The sequence below is a fragment of the Marmota monax genome, unplaced genomic scaffold, assembly GCF_021218885.2.
Source record: "Marmota monax isolate L192 unplaced genomic scaffold, Marmota_monax_Labrador192_F-V1.1 WCK01_AAM20220418_F8-fsc00021, whole genome shotgun sequence".
NCBI lineage: Eukaryota > Metazoa > Chordata > Mammalia > Rodentia > Sciuridae > Marmota > Marmota monax.
Genome location: NW_026695228.1, coordinates 1,127,107 through 1,148,432, shown reverse-complemented (window position 1 = coordinate 1,148,432; position 21,326 = coordinate 1,127,107). Strand labels below are relative to the sequence as shown.

General features: G+C 38.3%; 1 long non-coding RNA gene across 1 annotated transcript; it reads right to left on the bottom strand.

The window, feature by feature from the left end:
• Window positions 1–365: 365 nt before the first annotated feature.
• On the bottom strand, window positions 366–18,620 carry LOC131423907 (uncharacterized). Its single transcript, XR_009226048.1, has 3 exons — window positions 18,470–18,620; window positions 3,899–4,050; window positions 366–643 (listed from the first exon to the last, which is right to left on the bottom strand). It is a non-coding gene; the product is annotated as an uncharacterized LOC131423907 (long non-coding RNA).
• Between the last annotated feature and the right edge of the window lie 2,706 nt (window positions 18,621–21,326).

The window sequence follows — 21,326 nt, the reverse complement described above, 5'->3', positions numbered from 1 at the left end:
TTCTCCCCCTGATCCTCTTCCTCTATTCGATTGGTTATCTATTTATTAATTTCTATTCTTAATTGATGCATTATAATTATATACAAGATTGGAGTACATTGTGGTATACTCATACATGCACCTGGTATAAGTTGGTCAACTTCAATCCCCAGTTCTTTCCTCTTCCCATCCCTTCCTCCTCCCTTTTGGTCCCCACTTCTACTGTACTGATCTCCCTTATCTTTTCATGAGACACTCCGTTTTAATCTTTAGTCTCTTTTAAGTTATTTTCTCAGTGGTTCTCCGAGGATTATAATTAGTATCTTAAATCGTAACACTATCCAGATTAATCACAAGTTTCAATAATTTTCAAAAATATTGCTCCTTTAAGCACTGTTCTCTCCTTCCTTTGTAATAGTATTATATAAAGTACATTTTTACACATTATATAACCATCAACACAGATTTATAACTATTGCCTTAAAAAGTTGTATTTTAAATTAGATGGAGGGGAAAAAAAAAGGAGTTACAAACAAAAACTAAATTACCCAGACTTTTACATTTATCTGCGTATTACCTTTTCTAATGTTCTTTATTCCTTCATGTGAATTCAAGTCACTATCTCGTGTCCTTTCATTTCAGTATTCCTTGTAGAACATGCCTGCTGGCAAAAAAAAATCTGTGTTTATTTAAGAATGTCTTGATGTCACTTTCATTTTTGAAGGAAAGTGTTGCTGAAATAGAAAGCATAGTTGAAACCCTTTTTCTCTCAACACATTGTATATATCATACTACTGCCCTCTGGGTCCGTGGCTTCTAATGAGAAGAGGCCTGTTAATCTGATGAAGGATCCCTATACAAGATGGGCCATTTTTTTCTTTTCAATTTTCAAGATTCTGTCTTTGGCTTTGGGTTTTTGGCTGTGATGTGTTTAAGCGTAGAACTCTTTTGAGTTCATACTACATAGAGTTTATTGAACCTCCCAGGTATACGGATTCGTGTTTTTCATCACATTTTCTGATTTTCTATTTGCAGGATCTCTGTAAAAAGTTTTGCTTCTTCTTTTCTAGCCTGAATGCTCTTTATTTGCCTACTTTTCCTACAAGAACCATTAATTCTTCAAATATACTTTGTATGTATTTTTCTCCTCTCCCCTTCTAGAATTCCTATTATGTATGTTTTGTTACATCGATAGTGTCTACAGACTCTGTAAGATTCTATTCTTTTCTTCATCCTTTATTCTTTTCTTGAGACCTATCTCATACTGACCTATCTTCAAATTCACTTTTTAATCCTGTCAACTCAGATTTTCCATTGGACCCCTCTAGTGAGTTTTCATTCCACTAGTTATGTTTTTCAGCTGTAGAATTCCTATTTAGTTCCATCTTTATGGATAATCTGTATTTGGTGAAACATTATCCTTATACTCTCCTTTAGTTCCCTTGATATGGTTTAATTTCCTAAATTTTCTTTCCAGATATGTTCTTTGAATAGGTTGTTGATGAATAAAACCTTCATCTAGTATGTAGAACAAGCTTTCTCCATAGTAGTTTCTATTGGCTCTATGTGTTGTACTTTATTTCTTTTGATATCTGGAGTTTTGTTGAAATTTAAATCATATGAAGTGGCAACACTGGAAATCAGATCCCTCCTCCACTGCCGCATGCCGCAGTCTGGATGGGCACAAATCATGAGCCACTGAAGCAGGAACAAACTTTATTTTTGAACTGCAGGAAAACACTTCACACAGCTCCCGGGGAATCCTCCCGAACGCCACGCGGCTTGTCCAGGAACCCCCAGCGGAAATATCTCTCCCGGAAATCCCTCCTCCTGCACTTCCCCAACCAATGGGAACTCTCGGGGAATCCCCGGAAATCCCCAGGAGAACTCCAAAATAGTGCGAGAACTCGAAAGTTGCGGCAGAGGCGGATAGTAATGCCTCGCCTGTCAATCAATACTGTTGGCAAAATGCCAGGGGCCATACAGACTCCGCCGTGGCTCTCAGCAGCCACAGTCCGGCTGCAGCAAAATAACTGGGGGGGGGGGGGCGAGCAACTTGCGTACATTGATACAGCAGGAGTGGGAACCGTTTATTGTGGGACAAGAGGGGTATATATACATTCCACACAGCTTATCTTAATTAACATAAACTAGATACAGCAATCAACCAATAAGGAATCTCCACACTTAATGGCTCCCTGGTGTTACTTCTCAAACCACTCCCTCTGGCAAAATGCCAGGCGCCATCTTGACTTGTTTATAGACCCTAACACTCCACAGAGGTTCTTGTTGTTGCTCTTTGTTTTTATTATGGCTACAGTGTGTTTAGTGACTTTCTTGAGCTAACTCTGCTGATCAGTCTATATTCTAACTCAACTTGTATTCGTTATTGTGTGTGGCACCCAGCTACCTTAATGGTCATATCATAATTGGATAAAGATGTCCTTAAATATCTGGAACCAATAAGTCTCCCAGCTATGCACTGACTGGGTCACATCTTTGACACTGAGGCAGGCGGTTCACATCTCTGTCTTAACATTCACTTTGTTCCAGTACAGAGCCTCAAGCAGGAGATGAGAGCGTAGATTTTTCTCAAGTCTTTCCAGGGCATGGGCATAGCCCTGATCATCTACAAATCCCTAAATATGTGTTTGTCTTTCTATTTCCCCAGGAATATGTTGAAGCGTTTGAAAACTCCCTATGTACATCCAATTTTCCAGATTTTCCTTTAAACTTTTGGGGCAACATGTTGTTTGTTTCAATTGCAACCACCACCTCAGGCAGCTGCAATGTTTAATTAATTACCACTTGTTGAGAAAAATGCCCCTTGTGAAAAGGCAGTTTGCACTGAACCAGCTTTGAGTCATGCCAAAGTCAAGCATGTGAGTGTTCCAAGGAGCAGCCAAGCAAGTCACATAAGGACAGTCACATGATGTTGGGCTTGGAGGAGCTCCGTAGGTTCACACTCATGGATTTTACCAGGGGTTTTACCATGAATGTGAGGCTATTGATTTCCAATGGTACTAAAACCTCACAAAGTTTGCCGTTTCTAAGATTCAGACTTTTTCTAGAGTAAACACTCCCTGGATTGTTGCCATTTCTAAGATTCAGACTTTTTCTAGAGTAAAAACTCGCTGGATTGTTGCAATCATTTTGTTAATTTCCAGAATTTGGGGGCAAGTTGATTTTTTTTTAATATTTGCCAATGATCTTACTTTTATGGGGGAGAGAATTTTTGAAAGTTCTCACTCTACCATTCCTGGTGATGTTGTTCCCTCCCATAATTTTTAAGAGGACTTTTCAATGAGTTTAACATTTGCAATATTATGTACCTTGTTGCATGCTCTTCCTTCTCCTGTGACAACTAAAAAGCTATCACAATCAAATTGAAAGGAAAAGCATTTCCAAACAAATCAGTAAAAGAATCCAGGGGTTCAGGGTTATGGCTTAGTGGTAGAGCACTTGGCTCGCACATGTGAGACACTAGGTTTGATCCTCAGTACCACATTAAAGTCAATGAATAAAATAAAGGTATTTTGTTCATCTATAATTAAAAATATTTAAAATATCTATTTTTAATATTTTATATTCTTTAATATAAAAGAATTCACTCAGCATTACTCTTCATTCTGTATGGACCTTATAACATTGTTCATACTTCATTACCAGATTCACGCAGTGAGTGGTCATATAGCCAGTGACTTTTTCCAGGCCAGGAAGCCTGCCCTACCCATTTCTCTCTCCTCAAAACTTTGTTCATTTAAAATATTTTAGTTTTTCCATCAAATTAAATCATGCGCAAAGTTTAAATAGTGAACACACTCCAGAGGCTAATGACAAAGAAGCAACATTCCACAGCCTCCACCCTTAGAGTGAAATACTTTGTGTTAGTCAGTTTTTCGTTGCTGGAACAAAATACCTGGGAAAAATGAACTTAGAGGATGAAAAGTTCATCTGGGTTTAGGGTTTCAGAAATTTCAGTCCGTGGTAGTCTGGCTTCATTGTTTCTGCGCCTGTGGTGAAGTAGTACATCATGGGTATAGAAGAGCATAGCTTCTGGGTTCATGGCAGCTGAGAAGCAGAGAGAAGAAGGGGCAAAGGACAAGATATGATACCCCAGGGCACACACTCAGGGACCTATTCCCTCCATCTCCTGCAGTTGCCACCACCTCCCAATAATCCATTTAGCTATGAATCCCTCAATGGATTAATCCACCGTTGAGGTCAGAGTCCTCATGACCCAGTCACTTCCCAAAGGACCCACCTCTGAATAACGATTTTACTGGGGACAAAGCCTTCAACACATGAGCCTTTCGGGGGGGGGGGCACTTCATATCCAAACTGTGCCATACTTTGAACAATGTCTATCATGAGCTCTTCAAAGGAGTTACTATACATTTGAGTTTATACTACTACTTCTTTTATGAAGTCTAGACATTAATTTTCTTATTGTTATGACAAATGAAGGTTTATTTTATTACCTTACCTCAACTCTCCAAAACGTTGATATCATTATTTTTAGTTTTTTTCAACGTATCGCCTTTGTATGTTCGATCATTACTGTAGTACATTCTTTTCCCACCACCATGTTTCCTCCTCCTTTCTCATTCTCTAACGAGGAATACTTTTACCTTTCTATTGTTGTTGTTAGTAATTACATTGTTCTGAAACATTTCTATATATCACACACTCATCTATAAGTTAACCCTAAGTATACAAAAAAACAACATTCAGTATTTCCCTTGTTATTATTCTATTGCTCACAGCATCGCTAAGTAAAAAGGTATCCTTCCTTGAGGTTGCAAAATCCCTATCTCTTTTCCATTTTAAAAGCAGAGTTCTGAATAATAAGGTCAAATGAGTTTTCTATTCTTTCTCCTCCCACCCCCTATTAATTGATCAAACCCTATTTAATTTGCAACTTATGTGACCCTAACTTTCTTATACTTCTTTTGAAATCTGTTTTGCCTTTTATTAGATTCTGATGACCTTAAACTATAACTCATAGTAAGTTTTTAGTAAATGTTTATTGAAATTAAATTATTGTGAATTGCTAGCCTGGCCTGACTAATAAGATAAATGTTTCAATATGGTCATTTCCCAGGGATTTTTTTAAGTTATTACTTGAAAAAGAACAAAAAAGTTATTCAATATGTCCCTCAGGATAAATTAAAACCCAATTTTTAGAAGCACCAAGTTTTCTCAAAATGTTTGTGAGCAATATTGATGACATCCCATGAAGCAGGGCTTTCAGAAATCACAGTGACTTTACTATGCTCAATATTAAATGCTTTAAAGGGGCAATAAATATTTTATTTTTCCATAATTATGCTAAAATTGTTTTGTCAGTCAGTTTCTAAAATAAAAAGGATCTGCTGCAGTTAAAGAGTTTACCTCAGGTGTTTGCTCCCAAAGGTTGTGTACAAAATGAAGAATTACAATAATCAAATCTAGAGAAGGATAGAAGGACCCATGAGCAAAATATTGACAGTGATAAAAAGAAATGCCATTGAGAAAAATAAGCAGGCTTATTTGTCAAGAAAGTGAATGATTCCCAGCCTCCTAAGCCAAACTTTATAAAGCCACCTTTCCTGTTCAAACACATACCTACCCAAAGACTCTTAGAGCACAGATCCATTTACCTCTGTCAATGAGCCTCAGCAAGTTGGTGCAACCTTTGTTCCATGTAAAGAAATGTATGCTTACAATGTTTTGGGGTAGAGGGTTTATAGATACAATTATATTTGTGAGGGTTCCAGGACATGCAGCTTGAGATCATTACCACAGGTTTTATAGGCTCCTTGACTTCATGACTGTTTTATATCCACAATGAAAAGAGTAGCCCGTACCTATGGTATTTCATTCTGTGTCAGAGGGAAAAAGAGACAAAGTCAAAGCTCATAATGGCCATTTAGTATTTTACTTGGATATGTTTGTCACATTTCATTTGTCCAAAGATGTTACCGGATCAAGCCTAATCAGTGCCCTTTACAAATAGGCTATATAATTATTTCATAGAAAGAGTGAATAGTAATTTTTTAAAAAGTAAAATCTACCATAACCAGTACGTATGATTGTTTTTACTGAAAATTTTTAAAAAGACTAATCAGAGTATAGTTTAAAGCTAATTCACAGGGAGCAGCTGATTGTTTAGCTGGAAAGAATTATGTGCATAGAATACTCAGAATGGAATGAGGGTGTAAGGGTACTTTACCCATGTGAATCCTCACCAGAGGGTGTCACTATGAGGAAATTTAATAATCAGAAGCTCCACCTGGTGCATGTCAGTCAGCACTTGCCTTCAGCCAATGAACTTAGTGATGGCAACAGAGACCGAGTAAATCTCCCCCTTGAAAGTCAGCTGGTCACTACCATCAGTTAATGCTCGAATTGCCCGCAACAGCAACCAACTCTGAACGCTGATTCATAAAACCATTTCATTAGTGTAAAGGCAGGGCAACCACATAATTATCTTGTAACAGACTAATTGCATAGGACTCTTTCAATACAGGTAGAGACTTATATTTTGCCTCACTACAAGAATCACCATTTCTGGATTTGAGTTTGCAGCAGCATGCAGTGATGAGGCATCTTTACAAATTATGTCTGCAGTCTCCCCAAACTTTCAGAGCCTGGTTCTCCAGCCTTCCTAATCTATGTATGGCCCATACAATCCTTTTAATAAGTCCCTTTTCAACTCAAAGTTTTTGCTACTGGCTACTAACAATTCAGAAAGAAAAACAAAGCCCTTGGGATTTCTCACAGTCACTTTCCTTATAAAATAAAGCCTTAAATTTTCACCTTATCTAGGAATGAAGAAGAAATCTCCTGTCTCTTAGAATTATGGGACTAACATCAAAGCTATAATCAGATTAATCCAAGAGCAATTTTCTAGAAATTCAAGTTAGGCTGCCTAGGCAAAATGAGGGTAAAATCGAGCAGTTTGCTATTGAATTTGCCAATATAGACAGCAAATCTGTCATTCACTTTATTGAAGCTTCTTTTTTCTTAAAACCATGGTATATTTCCTTGCATTTTCTTCCTATTCACTCACCTTATCCCTTTTTTTCCACATAAAATAAGCCAAACTAGGCAGCTCTGTTCAAATCTAGCAATTAACTACTACCATGTCTGTAAGTTTTTCCAAGGCATCTTTCCTAAGGATATATATGCCTAGAAATTTCCTAAAGACCAAAATAAGAATGAATTCAGGCAACTTCAAAACAAACTCTTGGCCACTGTCTGGATCTCCTGGATGTTCACTTTTAAACATCTCTATGCTGCACACTCTTGTCTGTGTCAAATCCCACCAGTCTTATTGCAATGCCTTAGTCAAGACAGACTAAACTCTGAAATTTTAGTGACTTAACTAAGATTGACTTCAATTGTATTTCATTCATTTTTTTTTAATGTAAGAGAGCTTTTCATGCAGAGACACAAGAGATCCAGTCTGCTCACATTTGTATTCCCATGATCTTGATGCATAATCTCCATAACCCTTTGGCCAGAATGAATCATATGTACTCAACCCAACTGCTAAGGAGGTTATGAAATGTGTCTGCTAAGCTGAGACATTTGCTCTAGTATTCAGAAAGTATTCTTTCCTTTAAAAGCCAGTGTGTTTCTGATGCTACATATGCACTAAGACTGCTATGAACTTGAACTATACATGGGCAGTCCTCAAGAAGATAGCAGTTCAGAGAAAAGGGAAGAGGAGACATAGAAATCAATTAACAACATCAGGTCATAAGTGCAGCACAGAACACTAATGGAAGGGGAAAGAACATTTTAGGTAGAGAGACCAGAATGTGAGGACACTTGCAAACCCATAATTGTATGATGATTTCAGAGACAAACTGGATCAGAGAAGAGATGGAGTAATAAAAATTGAATTGAGAGTAGTCTTTCCCAAAAGATATTCATCAGAATTATAAGTTTTTTGAAATGCTTTACGACAAAAGGGCTGAGTGGATAAATATGTAATAAGTTTGAGAAACAGCACATTATATTCACATTTTAGAATACTGAAGTTTCCAAGAAATACTGTGATATCTATACCAGCTTGAACTTTTTTGACTATCATTTACTAAACATGATATGAAATCCTAACAACTCACAGAATTGGTATTCTAGGGAATAAATATGGGGAAAATCAAAGACTAGATGTGTAGATGCTGGATCAAAAAGAGCGTAATCTAAAGAGATTGATTCTTATTCTGGACGTTATGGAAGAGTAAAGGATTCAAAATACAGTAAAAATATGAAGGTTTTACTATGGTATGATGATCCAAGCAAGGAGTTATTAGGAGCCTGGATTAATGATTTTGTTTTGTTTTAATCATATCACTGAATCTACTAGATCACTTGATCAAAGTCATAATTTACAGTTTCTTTATCTCTGTATATGAACCTTTATAGCATAAGGATTTATACACAGTAAAGTATCCATAAATCAGAGTGGTTATGTGTAGTAGGCAACTTCTAAAATGCTTACTGAGGTCCCTGGCCTCCTAATATTTATGCCCTTTGTGTAATCCCCTCCCCTTGAGCATGGGATGTACCTAAAAACTTGCTTGTAACATGATACGGCACAGGCCATCACTTCCATGAATGGGTTAGAGAGGACTATGATTCCCATCTTGCTTTCTCTCATTCTCTCTGGTCTCCACTCTTTCCATCTTGCTTGCCACTATTTTGTGAGATGCCCACAAGGCAAGGAACTGCAAATGACATCCATTCAACAAGCCAACAACTCAGAAGAATCTAAGACCTCAGTGTAACAAATCACAGTGAACTAAATTCTGCCAATGCACTTCAGAGTGAGCTTGGGAATAGATTCTTTCTGGCCAAGCCCTGGTGTGACCATAGCCTCGAAAGACACTCCATGGCTACAGCACCCAGGCAAGGGTGCCCATATTCTTGATCTACAGAAACCATAAGATAATAAATATATATTTTTCTAGCTGCTATCTTAGGATATTTTTTATGTAGCAATAGATATAAAATAAATGAATAAATAAACCAATAAATATATTTTTTCCATTTTATGTCCTTGATACTTATCAAGTATCTTCTTCCTACACCTTTTTATGCTTGAATGACACAATAATTAGGTGTTTGAAAGCATGATTGGCCTCCCTTATGCATCTTTTCCTATAAAAATGTTATAGGAATTTTCCCTATCTTTTTGCTCCTTCTCATAGGACTTTGCCATTTTTCACATTAAAGAAGTAAAATTTATTTTCTTATCCCTCAATATTGGAGATGGCTATATAACTTGCTTTGGCTAATAGAATAAGGTAGATGTAACACAGTGTCAGTTACAAGTCTAGATTGAAAAAGCCTTGAATGTTTTCACTCATTTTTCTTATGGTACTGCCCTGAAAAGGATAGGTCAGCCTCATCTTCAAGTCGCAAGAGAAGGTTGAAAGACACATGAACCTGAGCCACACAGCCAGCTTAGTCTTGGCTAACTCCCACACGATTGTGAACTAAATGGATGGTTACCTATATGTGCTATTTGGATTCTGTGCTCATGTCTGTGTCCGTGGTTGACTGACATATGCTGTGTTTAGAAAAAGGGGTTGGGAGACTTCTTACTGAAGAACTTGTCCAACTAAGAAAGCCCCAAGTCTTAATATTCAATCAAATAAAGGAAAATGCATATAGCTACACTTTCAGGTGATTTCAAGTAATTTGACCAATTTTTCTCAACTCTTGAATTCTTAGATTCTGCTTTTAGTAGTTTATTAACACTCTCAAGTTCTGGGAAAGAAAATGGATTCCATGTAATCATTTGTCTTAATGAATTATAGAAATACATAAAACTACTTAAAAGAAAATTTCCTGCTTCTTTTAGGTAAAATTACTTTTTAGAATTTCTTTTGGTCTGGTTGGTATCGATAGAGGAAAAAAAAAAAACTTATTTCCAGATTTCCTATTATCATGGTTCATAAATTTGGTGCTTTTGAGGAACTCATTAGCTCTTTAGGATCATAATTAGCTAGAGGCCATGAAAGTATAGAGTCAGTCTGATTCTAACAGATAAGGTTTTTTCCCATTAAATTTGTGAACATGGGGAGAAGAAAAGGGTCAGCTGAGGGGAAATTTAGTTCATGAATATTTTATACATAGTCTAAGAAATTTCAACCTTTGGTAGACTGAATTATATTAGAGCAAAAAAAAAAAACTTCGATTTGAGTTTGATTGCCTTTAAGTTATTTGAGAGAAATTATTATGGTTTGCATGTTACTGTTTTTCTTCCCAATTTTTATCCCATTATGTTTATTTTTTTTAAACTGACCTTCCGATAAAAGAGCATTTCTTACTGCTCTGCTTAAATTGCAAATCCCTTCCTAAGACACTGAACCATCCTGAAACACTTCGTACAGTAAACCAGAGCCTTTCTGGTTGTTTGTATCACAACCAAATGCATTTTCATAAGCTACAAACTCTGCAGATTTCTGTAGTACTGATAGTAGAAGGTTCTTAAAATTCAAAACATTGAGGAAAATGTTTACCACTCAAACTACATGGCAAATTAAACCAGTTTTAAGTATGATGTGAAAATACTGCTTCCTTGAAATACTAGTCTAGGATTTAATTGCTGTAATTATGCCTCAGCAGGGGGATGGTATAGATCTCCCAGCTGCACCAGCTGTATGGCGTGCTGAGACTGAGAAGAAGGACAAACTGAGGGGCTCATGGGGTTTCTAGAAGAAACAAAAATGCAGATCCCAGGAAGGAGATGATCCAAGAAAAAAAAAAAAAAGGTCCATGTTTAAATAGAGACATAGGAAAATAAAGCTAGATTCATCACTAAGGAACTGAGTGTAAGTAAGAATAGGATGTGCCATTTGGGAATATAGAGATCTTATCCACGCCAATTGCCAGATTGGGTCTTTCCAAATTTTCCATTAAAACAGGACATAGAAAAGCAAATGTGATCCAGACTCCAGGTGTGATAGGATACTAGTTCCATGAAGAGTTATCTTATGTATCTCATTCCTCATGCTCTTTAAGAGTGACCTTATTATCCCCTTCAAATCCCCAGGATTGAGAAATTTTCAAACAAACCCAGACAATAATACACTCAATGATTTGCCTTTAAATATTTAAAGGTCAAAGCCAAGTACAAATCCAGTACTAGAGCCACAGATATGCAATCATGCAGAATGGATTCTTGACCACAGCTAACTGAGCTGGGGACTGAGAAAAGAGGAGATGAATGTTCAGGTGTTGGTCCATCTTTATGCCCATTCCCTCTCGCTAAGACCTAGAACTGGGAGAAGTGATGGAGTCTTCTAGACAGGTTGGAGGGATACTGAAGCCAAGAGAGCTGTGTCTCACCTGTCGTTTCCAAAACATGATAAGGCTGCCTTACTAATATCCCATACACAACCACAGCACGGGATCAACACAGAGGGAAAAGTGGGTCAGGTGTCTGTGGCAAGCTAGGTGCCAGGTGAAAACCCTGGCTTTTCCCTGGGTTCACACTCAAGAGAAAAATGGAAATGTCCTTATGCTTGTGAGAATATCAGGTCAGACCTAAGCAAGGGCTAGCAGAAATACCTTTTCTCGTTCAGAAGAGAATAGTCCTGGGGTTGGAATGAGAAGGAATCCAGGTGACCAATGTAGGTAGGATGGCAAGTAGCCATGGAAGACTAGACATCTAAATTCTCTACAGTATGATGCTTTTTCTCTCAGCGAGCACCTTATGGAGGACTAGACTGGGAGGTGGGGCCTGGAAGAATGAAAGATGGAAATGAAGAAAGAGGACAATAGAAGAGATATGGAAACCAAGGAAGAGGGAGAACCGTTTCCACCAGTGCTGTGGTGGCCTTGGAATAAACCTCATGAAGGTATAGACAAGACTAAACCATTAAGGAGAAACAGGTCAGATTAATGAGTTTTAACTTTAGTTATAAGCTGTGAAAAGGCTTTAAAGATATACATTATCTTCACAAATTACAAAAAGTCAAAAATCTATAGGAGGCAAATTCTGGGCTGGTACAGGGACTAAAAAATGTCACCAAGGACCTAGGGTGTCTCTAGTCTCCTGCTTCATTATCCTCAGTGTGTAGTTGTCATCTCTGTAAATGCAAGATAGGTGTGATGAGCATCCGTGGATAAAGAAAATATGAATGATGCACTATTCAAGACCAAGAAGGGAGTCCTACTATTTGCAACAACATGGATGTACGTGGAGGTCAGGATGCTTAGCGAAATAGGTCAGACTGAGAAAGACCAATGCTGTATACAGAATCTAAGAGTAAAACTCAGAGAAACAGACTGTAGAATTTCATAGAATGGAGGTACAGCAGAAAACCACCATTCTGAGCAGCAGCAGAATGGTCTGTTGTTGTGGCTGAGGTTGGAAGAAATGGAGCATGTCAATCCAAGTGCAAACTTCCATTTGGAAAATGAATAAGTTTTGGAGGCCTAATGTATAGATAGCATGGTGGTTGTAGTTAATAGTAAAATATAGTCTACTTAGTATTTGCTAAGAAGATGTTAAATGGCATCAATCTAAAGTGATGCATGTGTTAACTAACTCAATTGCAGTCATTTCACAACATGGATACATAGTAAGATACTATATTGTACAACTTAAACACAATTTTATCAATTTTACTCCAATGAAGTTTTTTTCAAGGAGAGTTGCAACACCTCCACGTATCAATCCTGGGTTCCAGTCAGGAAGAAGGAAGAAGGCCAAAGATTGATAGGAACAAATGAGTTTTCTCCCTGTAGGATGTTTCATTTTGCTTTATTTTTATATGCTATCATTATAAATATGGGTTACTTTCTTGTATTCTACTAAAACACTTGTATTCTACTAAAACATTTTCAATGTTTCATTTTCTTCTTACTTTGGGACAATTTTCTGAGGTATAATTTATATACAATTAAATATACCCTTTTGGGTGAACTGACATTAAAATCCAATGTCAGAGTATGTCTATCACCCCAAAAAAGATTCCTTATGCCCATCTGCACTCTTTCACAATTCCCTTCTCCAGTCCCAGGGAACCACCATATACTTTTTGTCTCTATGGATTTTCCTTTTCTGGATATTTCATATAAACAAAATTATATAATACGTATTCTTTTTATATCTGGTTACCTTGTTTTCACACAATGTTTTTGAGCTTCATCAACGTTTTTGAGCATATATCACTAGTCTTTTACTTCTTATTGGTCTTCTATTCCATGGAAATATCACATTTTTTAATTCATTCAGTAGTAATGGACATTTGGGCTTTTCAGTAGTAGGCTATTATAATAATGTGCTAGAAACATTCCCACATGAGTCTTTGTTTTTTATCATTTCTCTTAGGTAGATACCTAGGCATGGAAAACTGAGGCGTATAGTAAATGTTTGATAAACTTTTTAAGAAATTGACAAACAATGCTTCCAAAAGATGCACTATTTTAAATTCTGCCCAAATTATGAGGGTCCCTATATTTCTACATCCCTGTCAGCACTTATAATTGACTATCTTTTCAACGTGCCCATTCTAGTGAACAGAAAGTGATCTCCCATTTGTGGGTTTCCTTTGCATTTTCCTAATGACATGATATATCTTTTTTACATGCTTGTTCTTTGTTTGTTTATCTTCTTTGGTTACATGTCTATTTAGATTCTCTGCCTATTTTTCGTTTAGATTATTTGTCTTATTGAGTTGTGAAAGTTCTTTTTTATTCTAGATGTAAGGCCTTTATCAGATAGGCAGTCTACATGTTTTTAAATTATTTGACAAGCTTGTGGCTTACATTTTCATTTTATTTTATTGATGTCTTTTGAAGTACAAAGATTTAAATGTTTTTGAAGTCCAATTTAATGCTTTTTTCCCTTTTGGATCTTTCTAGTGAAGTTTTTTTTATCTTTTTATTTGAGGAAGAAGTTTCTCTCTAGTTATTTCTACCTGTATGTCATTGACCAGAACCACATCATAAGTCAATATTAACGGTAACTAACAAAACTTGTCACCAAAAAAATCAGATCCATTTACAAAGAGAGGAAAAACAATGGCAGAATGGCCATTTGATATGAAATTAGCAATGTCTGTCATAGTCACTTCAAGCAAGATTAGGATTCAGATTCTACTTTAGAAAAGGTAATAGTTTCTCTTCAAAATACTTCACAGCAACAACCAGGAAACCTCTGTGGCATACCTAAAAAATGTTACTACCCATGCATCCAGACTCTGCCAAGCCTTGACATGGCAGCTCTGCTAACATTGGCTGCCTCTCACATGTACCTGGCAGCAGGCTGGAGGTTGATTCGAGGCTGGTTTCAAGGTGCTCTGCCTCCTTAGTCTCTCAGCCTCCAGCAATGTGGCCTGACCTTGCTGTCATGATGACAGCCAAGGTGCAAGAGAGCAAGGCATATCCCAAGGCCTCTCAAGGCCCAGGCTGCAAGATGGCATTCCCTCACTTCTGCCGCATTCTACAGTCCAAAGCAAGTCATAAAATCAGATCCGACTAAGGAGAGAAGAAATAAATTGATTGCTCTGCTTAGTGTAAGAATTGCAAAGTCACAAGGGGAATATGAAAAAAAAAAATTGGAGCCATGAAAGCAATCAATCTAATGTACAAAAATGTGAGCCTGCTAAAGGTAAAAATACTAGTGAGACTGCTGTTACAATAGCTCAGGGGAGAAGATGGTAACTTGTGAGGATGGAGAGAATAAGACCAACTCAGAAGCATTTAGGAGATAGCCAGACCCTGCATCTTCTGCACTAACTCATGAGGAAGGAGGGAGGACAGAGAATGGAGAAAGGAGCTGTCGAGTATTTAGTGTACTATATCTTTTTTTCTGCTTTGCAATGTTGTCAAAGAGAATGACTAGAAGGAGAAAATAACAGTCACGTAAAGAACTCTATGACATACATTTGGATTTGCTTATTGTCACAACTGACCCATTTTTATTTTAGTTTCATCTTATACTGATCTCTTAGGAGAATTGGAAATGGAATAACTTGTGACACATGCCTGTCACTGAGATCTAGCTTAATGAAGCATTTTATTCTAAATGATATCTTGTGGGCGAGGTGAGGACAGAAATGTTTTCCCAGAGCCATACAGATATAAACTTTTGGTTGATTAGCCCTGAAAATTTTCCAAAATAAATTAGTACTTGATAAAAGCAAGAAAGCCAGATGTCAGGTTTAGTGGGGAATCACAGAGTAGTGTGATAATGGTGACACAAAAGAGCTGAAGGGGCCTGTGATCAAATGTTGCAAATTGTTGTGATTAAATAATACAAGTTTCCTGTATTGTCAGGGATGCAGATAAGCTTTACAGAGAGAGATGGTGTTTCTAAGGCTTATAATCATAAATATAGTATTTCATGGGTTTCCTGTGATCATGTTATGGAGAAGTTCCAGTTTGAAAAATCAAAGATAGATGAAGACATTTTCATTATCAAGATAAATGTATTCTCAACATTAGTGGAAATTTTTGAATTACACCATATAAGAAAAAAAAAACAGATTTCTGCATGCCCCCACAAAAACCCCACTAATTCTAAGAACAGAATAATAAGAAAGACAAGATCCCCTCTCCAAACATACACACACTTCATCATTTGTACCTAGAAGCAAAAGAAGCAGAATTGGAAAAGTGACCATATTAGCCCCCATGACAAGGTCCCTAGTGGACACTGCTATTTGCTCATTTGTTTTTTTACACAGTTATTATCAAATGCTTAACTAGTATTATCAAAATCAAATAATGAGTTCTACTGAGTGATATGAGGAGACAAAGAAAATAAGACAGACTGCCCTTCCTAAGTTGAGGTAAGAATGACAGTAGTCTCCAGTGAAAGCTGGTGATATAGCAGCCAGGTTTCATGTTTATATTTACTTCTCTGAATTACCCCAAAATGTAGATAGTACAGCTCTTATTTGAATCGTAAAGAAACTGACATTCCAAATGACTAGGTATATCAGTCCATACACCTGGAAAAGCTGTTTAAGCCAGGATGCCATCTTCTTCTGTTTGGCCCTTAAGTCCCTTGCTCTTAACCATGCCCAACTTAAGTCTAAACACGAAGACAAAACATGGATAAAAGCCAGTATAATCAGGATAGATACAATGATATTTTTAATGCTTCCTTCATGCCCAGCATTATTCTCAATATTTTATATACTTTAGTTCATTTAACCACAAACAACAAAGCCATGAGAATCTTACTGGTAATATCTTCATTTTAAACATGGGGAAAATGAGGCACAGAGACGTTAGGTTATCCCCATAAGGCCGTATAGCCAGTAAGTGACTTGAACCTAGGGAGACTGGCTCTAAGAGTACATGCTACCAACATCATGCTTTTCTGCCTCTCTCAAAGGAAAAAAAAAAAACAGACACAGTTTAAAAGAGGGAGTAACTTTTGAGGCTATAAAGGTTAAAAGCATATGGTTAAAAATGAGTTACGTATTTATAGGAAGATGAAGATGTTTGCTGTGTTTTGAAGAAGGGGTGGATATGTGGAGGTAGGGTGGGGTTTAAGTGGAAGAAATACTACCTAAATAGATTTTTCTCTAGCACTTTCCTCTATTGTCTATCCTCAGCAGTATTTTCTCCACAGCACTTTGTGGCTTGTGATTACACCATGCATCACTTTACTTCCTTAGAAAACGACCATGAGAACAGGGACAAGATGCTCTTCATCACTCTATGCCCCATGCCAGGCACTCAGAAAGCACACAACAATCACTTGTGCAAGGAGGAGGGAAAGAAAAGAAAATTAGCAAAGTTTGAAAATGCGTAATGGACTGAATTAAAGGAATTTAAAAAATCACAGCCAAGATTACTCTAGGGGAGCTTGATACAGTAGGAGAAATTTGAGCCAACTGTTTTTAAAAGAGATCACCAGGCATTATTTCTAAGATTTATGTGTTTTCACCTTTTTATCTCTGAAATCACTACCCATATTTTAATCAATGGTGTATTTGAGGTTAGTTGGCATTATTTTTTCTACCTAAATGATATATTAAAGTTACAGTTCATTATTTGCCACAATTGATGGCATCGTAGATTCAACAAAATAGAGATGTAGAAGTGACTCCTTTGATGATATTTGTCAGGAAATGAAGGAGGGATAGAAGCAGAACAAGGAACAACTGGAAACCAGTCACATTCTAGACTTGGCAGCAGAAGCATTAGAGAGCCATAGAGACTTTGAGAGGAGTAACTTTATGGGAGTGGTATCTATAAAAGAGGTGACCAGACACCACCTGAAATGAAGAATGGACATGGGAGAGAATGGCACTGGTAAGGGCAACCTAGAGTTGAGAAGGTAGAAAGAATGCCCTGAGGTCCAGGTCAGGAGTACCATTCACATCTCTGCCACTAGTGCTTGTGATCTATACACGGCCCTTTTACCCTTCGGGGTCTCAGTGTCTTCATTAGAAATGGGAGGCTCAAAGAGAGGAACTCAGAGCCCCTTCTGAATTCTGAAACCTGATGATCATCCCAGGTGTGAGGCAGCAAGGCCCTGCTGTGGGCTGCACACTGGGATATGGAACATTAGAGTTAGACCTGAGAAGTATTTTGAAGGCAGGACAGTGCAGGCAAAGGTGTAATATTAGGAAAGAAACCAATGCAGTATGGCTGGACCATGCATTATGGAGGGCAATGGTACAGAAAGGCAGAAAGAGACCAGGTTGAGTAAGACCCTGGGGCCATGTTGAACAGGCGAACCATACGCCAAGAACAGTAGGAGACATCATACACTGGCAGGACTGTCATGATCCAATTTCCACTTAAGTGGACATTTTGCCTGCATTGCAGAGAGAAGATGTGGGAAGACCAACACCAAAAAGAAGCCCACCAGAAAATCAGATGCTGATGAAAGAGGTGAAATTAAAGTGGGTAGCCATAGGGACAGTCTTCAGGATACTCAGAAGACAGAATTAGCAGGATTTAAGTGACTTAGTTCTGATGGAGAGAAACAATAAGAGTAGTAAATAATAATAGCAACTATACAAAGTGCCCACAATCTATTGTCTCACTTTTCACTGTTCTGGATTACATACTTTTTAAAAAAAATTTCATATCACAGCCTCCCACACACCTATCCATCTGCTAGCTCACCTGCCCTCCCACTGATGTCCTGCTGCTCAGAGTCCGCCACTATTATAATGGTCACTGAGCCACATGACGCTAAACTCAGTGGTCTTCTATCCTAATACCACAGCATACCCCTTATTTCCCATTTCCCTCATTTGATCTCACCTCCACTGATTAATCCAAATAAAAGATAACTGCCATCCAAGTACCTCTGTAGCAGTCATTGCATGATTTGCTCTCAATACTCCCTGTGTTGGTACACAGCCTCCTACAGAAAAGTACCGAACTAGAATAAAATATATTGCATGCTTATACAATTATATCAAAATGGAATCTACTGTCATGTATAACTAGAATGAATCAATATGTTAAGAAAGAAGAAGAAGAAGAAAAAAAAGAAGAAGAAAAGTACCTGTGATGCTATCTCAGTAGAAGTCCACAAATCAGAGAATTCATGCCATCCCACACTGGGTTCTCCCGGAAGCAGACTTTGAGATGGAGTTGAGTGATCAGGGTGTGTGTTACAGAATTCCTTTGGGATTCACCCCATGGAAGAGATTGGAAGGAAGCTGGATAAAGCAGAGGGAGAAGTCAGGTTATAATGCATGCCCAGTGATAGCTTCAGCCAACACTATGGAGTACTCTAGAGCTAAAGTAGAATTCCCCAAGTTGGTCTAAGCTGGCCATCATTCAATGTGACCTTGGCAAGGAAGCACTCAGCAGCTGAGGCAATTACTGAATGGACTGGCACATGGAATTGTCCACTGACAGCACCCATAGGTGTTGGGCAACAGCTCCTTCCTTACAGGGCAACCTGGGTGGCGTCTCATGATGTCCTCCACGACATGCCAGAGAACAAGCCTCAACCATTGAGAGCTGGAAAATAAATACTGCAACTTCCTTACCTCTTAGGTTTGGGGCTGATGAGGCAATAATTCTATGATATATTCTATATCATCTCTCAAAATTTCTTGATTAAATTGAGGTCCAGTTACCCAAAATAATAACTCATTCAATACCATACCATTGATTGGATTCAGTCCTTTCCTTGTCTCACTTTATCACTGTTTATCAGTCTAAATAAACTATGTATATTCAAATCCTTATCTCAGATCTGGTTGTGGGAGACCCAAACCAAAAAATTCCCAAGAAGCTTCTTTAGCCACCTCTTCTACAATTAAAACAAACATTTTTAAAGGAACGACCCGTCTCTCTAGGCTGTGCTGTCTCTTTCATTGTAATTTACACTGGGTTTTTTCCCCCTCTTGAAACAGTTAATTGAAGTAGTTGTGAATGACCTTGGCACATGTTAATGACTGTAAAGTGTAGGCTGTTCACAGAAAGGGCTGATTCCTCAGCATGATGTTCATTGTTTATTAGAAAGCCCCATCCATTCAACGAGAAAGCATCCTTAGCACTTCCCTTCGACTTAATCAAGAGCAGGTCAGTGAAGCACATTCCCCAGTCATAAACTGAGCCCATAATACATCAATCTTCTCTGAATGGTTAGGTCTGACACCTGCTCACAGCAGCTTGTTAGCTCCTCGAGTGCCCACATCTGCATTCAGTAGCAGCCATCCAGGGAGATGGTCTCCACGTACCTCAGAGATACCTGCTGTTGGCCTATTTGCATAGGCAGACAAACTAGAGAATAGCTCCTCCAGGCAAGGGATGGCAGATGGCTAAAAACCCCAGGGTGCTTGGTTGCTATGCCATGAGTGGCAGTTCCAGGTGGGGTGTGACTACACAGATACCCTTAACCAAGAATAGGTCGTTTGTTTTCCAGGTAAGTTGCCCTGGTTGACAGATATGTTTGGCAAGAAGAATGTTTAGTTTTGCTTTTTCTTGCTTTAATCTATGGCCCTTGGCCTTATGGTTTCCATTTGAGTTGTCAAAAAAGGAATAGAGAAAAAAAATTACTTAGCTTTTTAATAAATGTTCAAAGGCCTAAGACCAGCTATCATAGCAAGACATCAAGGAATACATGGAAGAGAATTTTCCCCATACCTGGAAGACCTTGCTGTTGTATACCTGAAACAATGACCTGGGTGAAGTCGTTTATTTAGGAGATGTGTCCAGAAAGCACAGTAGGAAGTCAGACAGGGAAGGGAGAAGTTCAGTAAGTTGGGTATTAATGAGCTGGTTACCCACTGTGGGCAACTAACTGGAGCTAATTCTCTTTGGTAAGACTCGGAGCAACAGTGGAAGGCATCCCTCTGAATCCTCCTTCTGCGGGAAAGGGGCTGGGACACCAAATTCCATCACTCACTTCCAACAGCTACACATAGGAATGTCATTATGTAATTCTGGGCTATACTTGTGCAGATGATCAAGATTTTCCGTGATACCAGAAAAAAATCCCTAAAGCAAAAAAAGACAAGTCCTGGACTATTAGGTAGGGATGTGACAGTGTGCCAGGAATTGGCTAGCTGCAGCACAGGTGGGCAAGGGAATGAGGAGATACAGAGCAGGGCACCACAAGTACCTGCTGTAGTGTTTGGATATGAAAGGAAAGCAGTAAGGAACAAAGCAAAGGAGAAGTGGGGCCATGAGATACTGGTGTGGCTCTTTGAGAAGGAACCCTGACCTTCATTCCTCTCCTCCAGGGAAATCCCATGTGAGGAAGAGTGATCAAATCCACCAATATAAATTTTGGGATCGATTTAAAAATAGTAAGGACCTGTGTTCAAGTCCCTGACAGAACCCTTGAGGGGAAACGGTTGTCAGCTTTCCTTATGCCTTGCTAGCCAGGAACAGTAACATGGGTAGTGGAAAAATGACATGCACAAGTAAATTCAGGTACATATAAAAATGTAAAAAAAAAAAGAGGAGAAATTGACTTTTAAAAAGGTGCAATGCCATGATGAGAAGGAAACAGTTCATGAACTGATAGCCAAGGTCAATGAGAATGTGGACATCTCAGCAGAAGTCAAAGTGGAAGGTCGCCATGGCAGAGAACAAACTGCTGAGACCACTGCAGGGCATGGCAGCAAAAACTAGATGCCAGAGAGTTCCACATTCCTCCCTCTACAGGCAGATACTCCCAACAGTCCCTAAAATCAAATGCTTCTCAGGGTATCAGTCTTCTTGGGTTGCTATTATAATAACAACAACAATCTCTCTCTCTCTCTCTCTCTCTCTCTCTCTCTCTCTCTCTCTCTCTCTCTCATACACACACACACACACACACACACACACACACACACACGATGATGTCAACTATGGAAATTTATTTCTCACAGATCGGTAGGGTGGGAAGTCCAAGAACA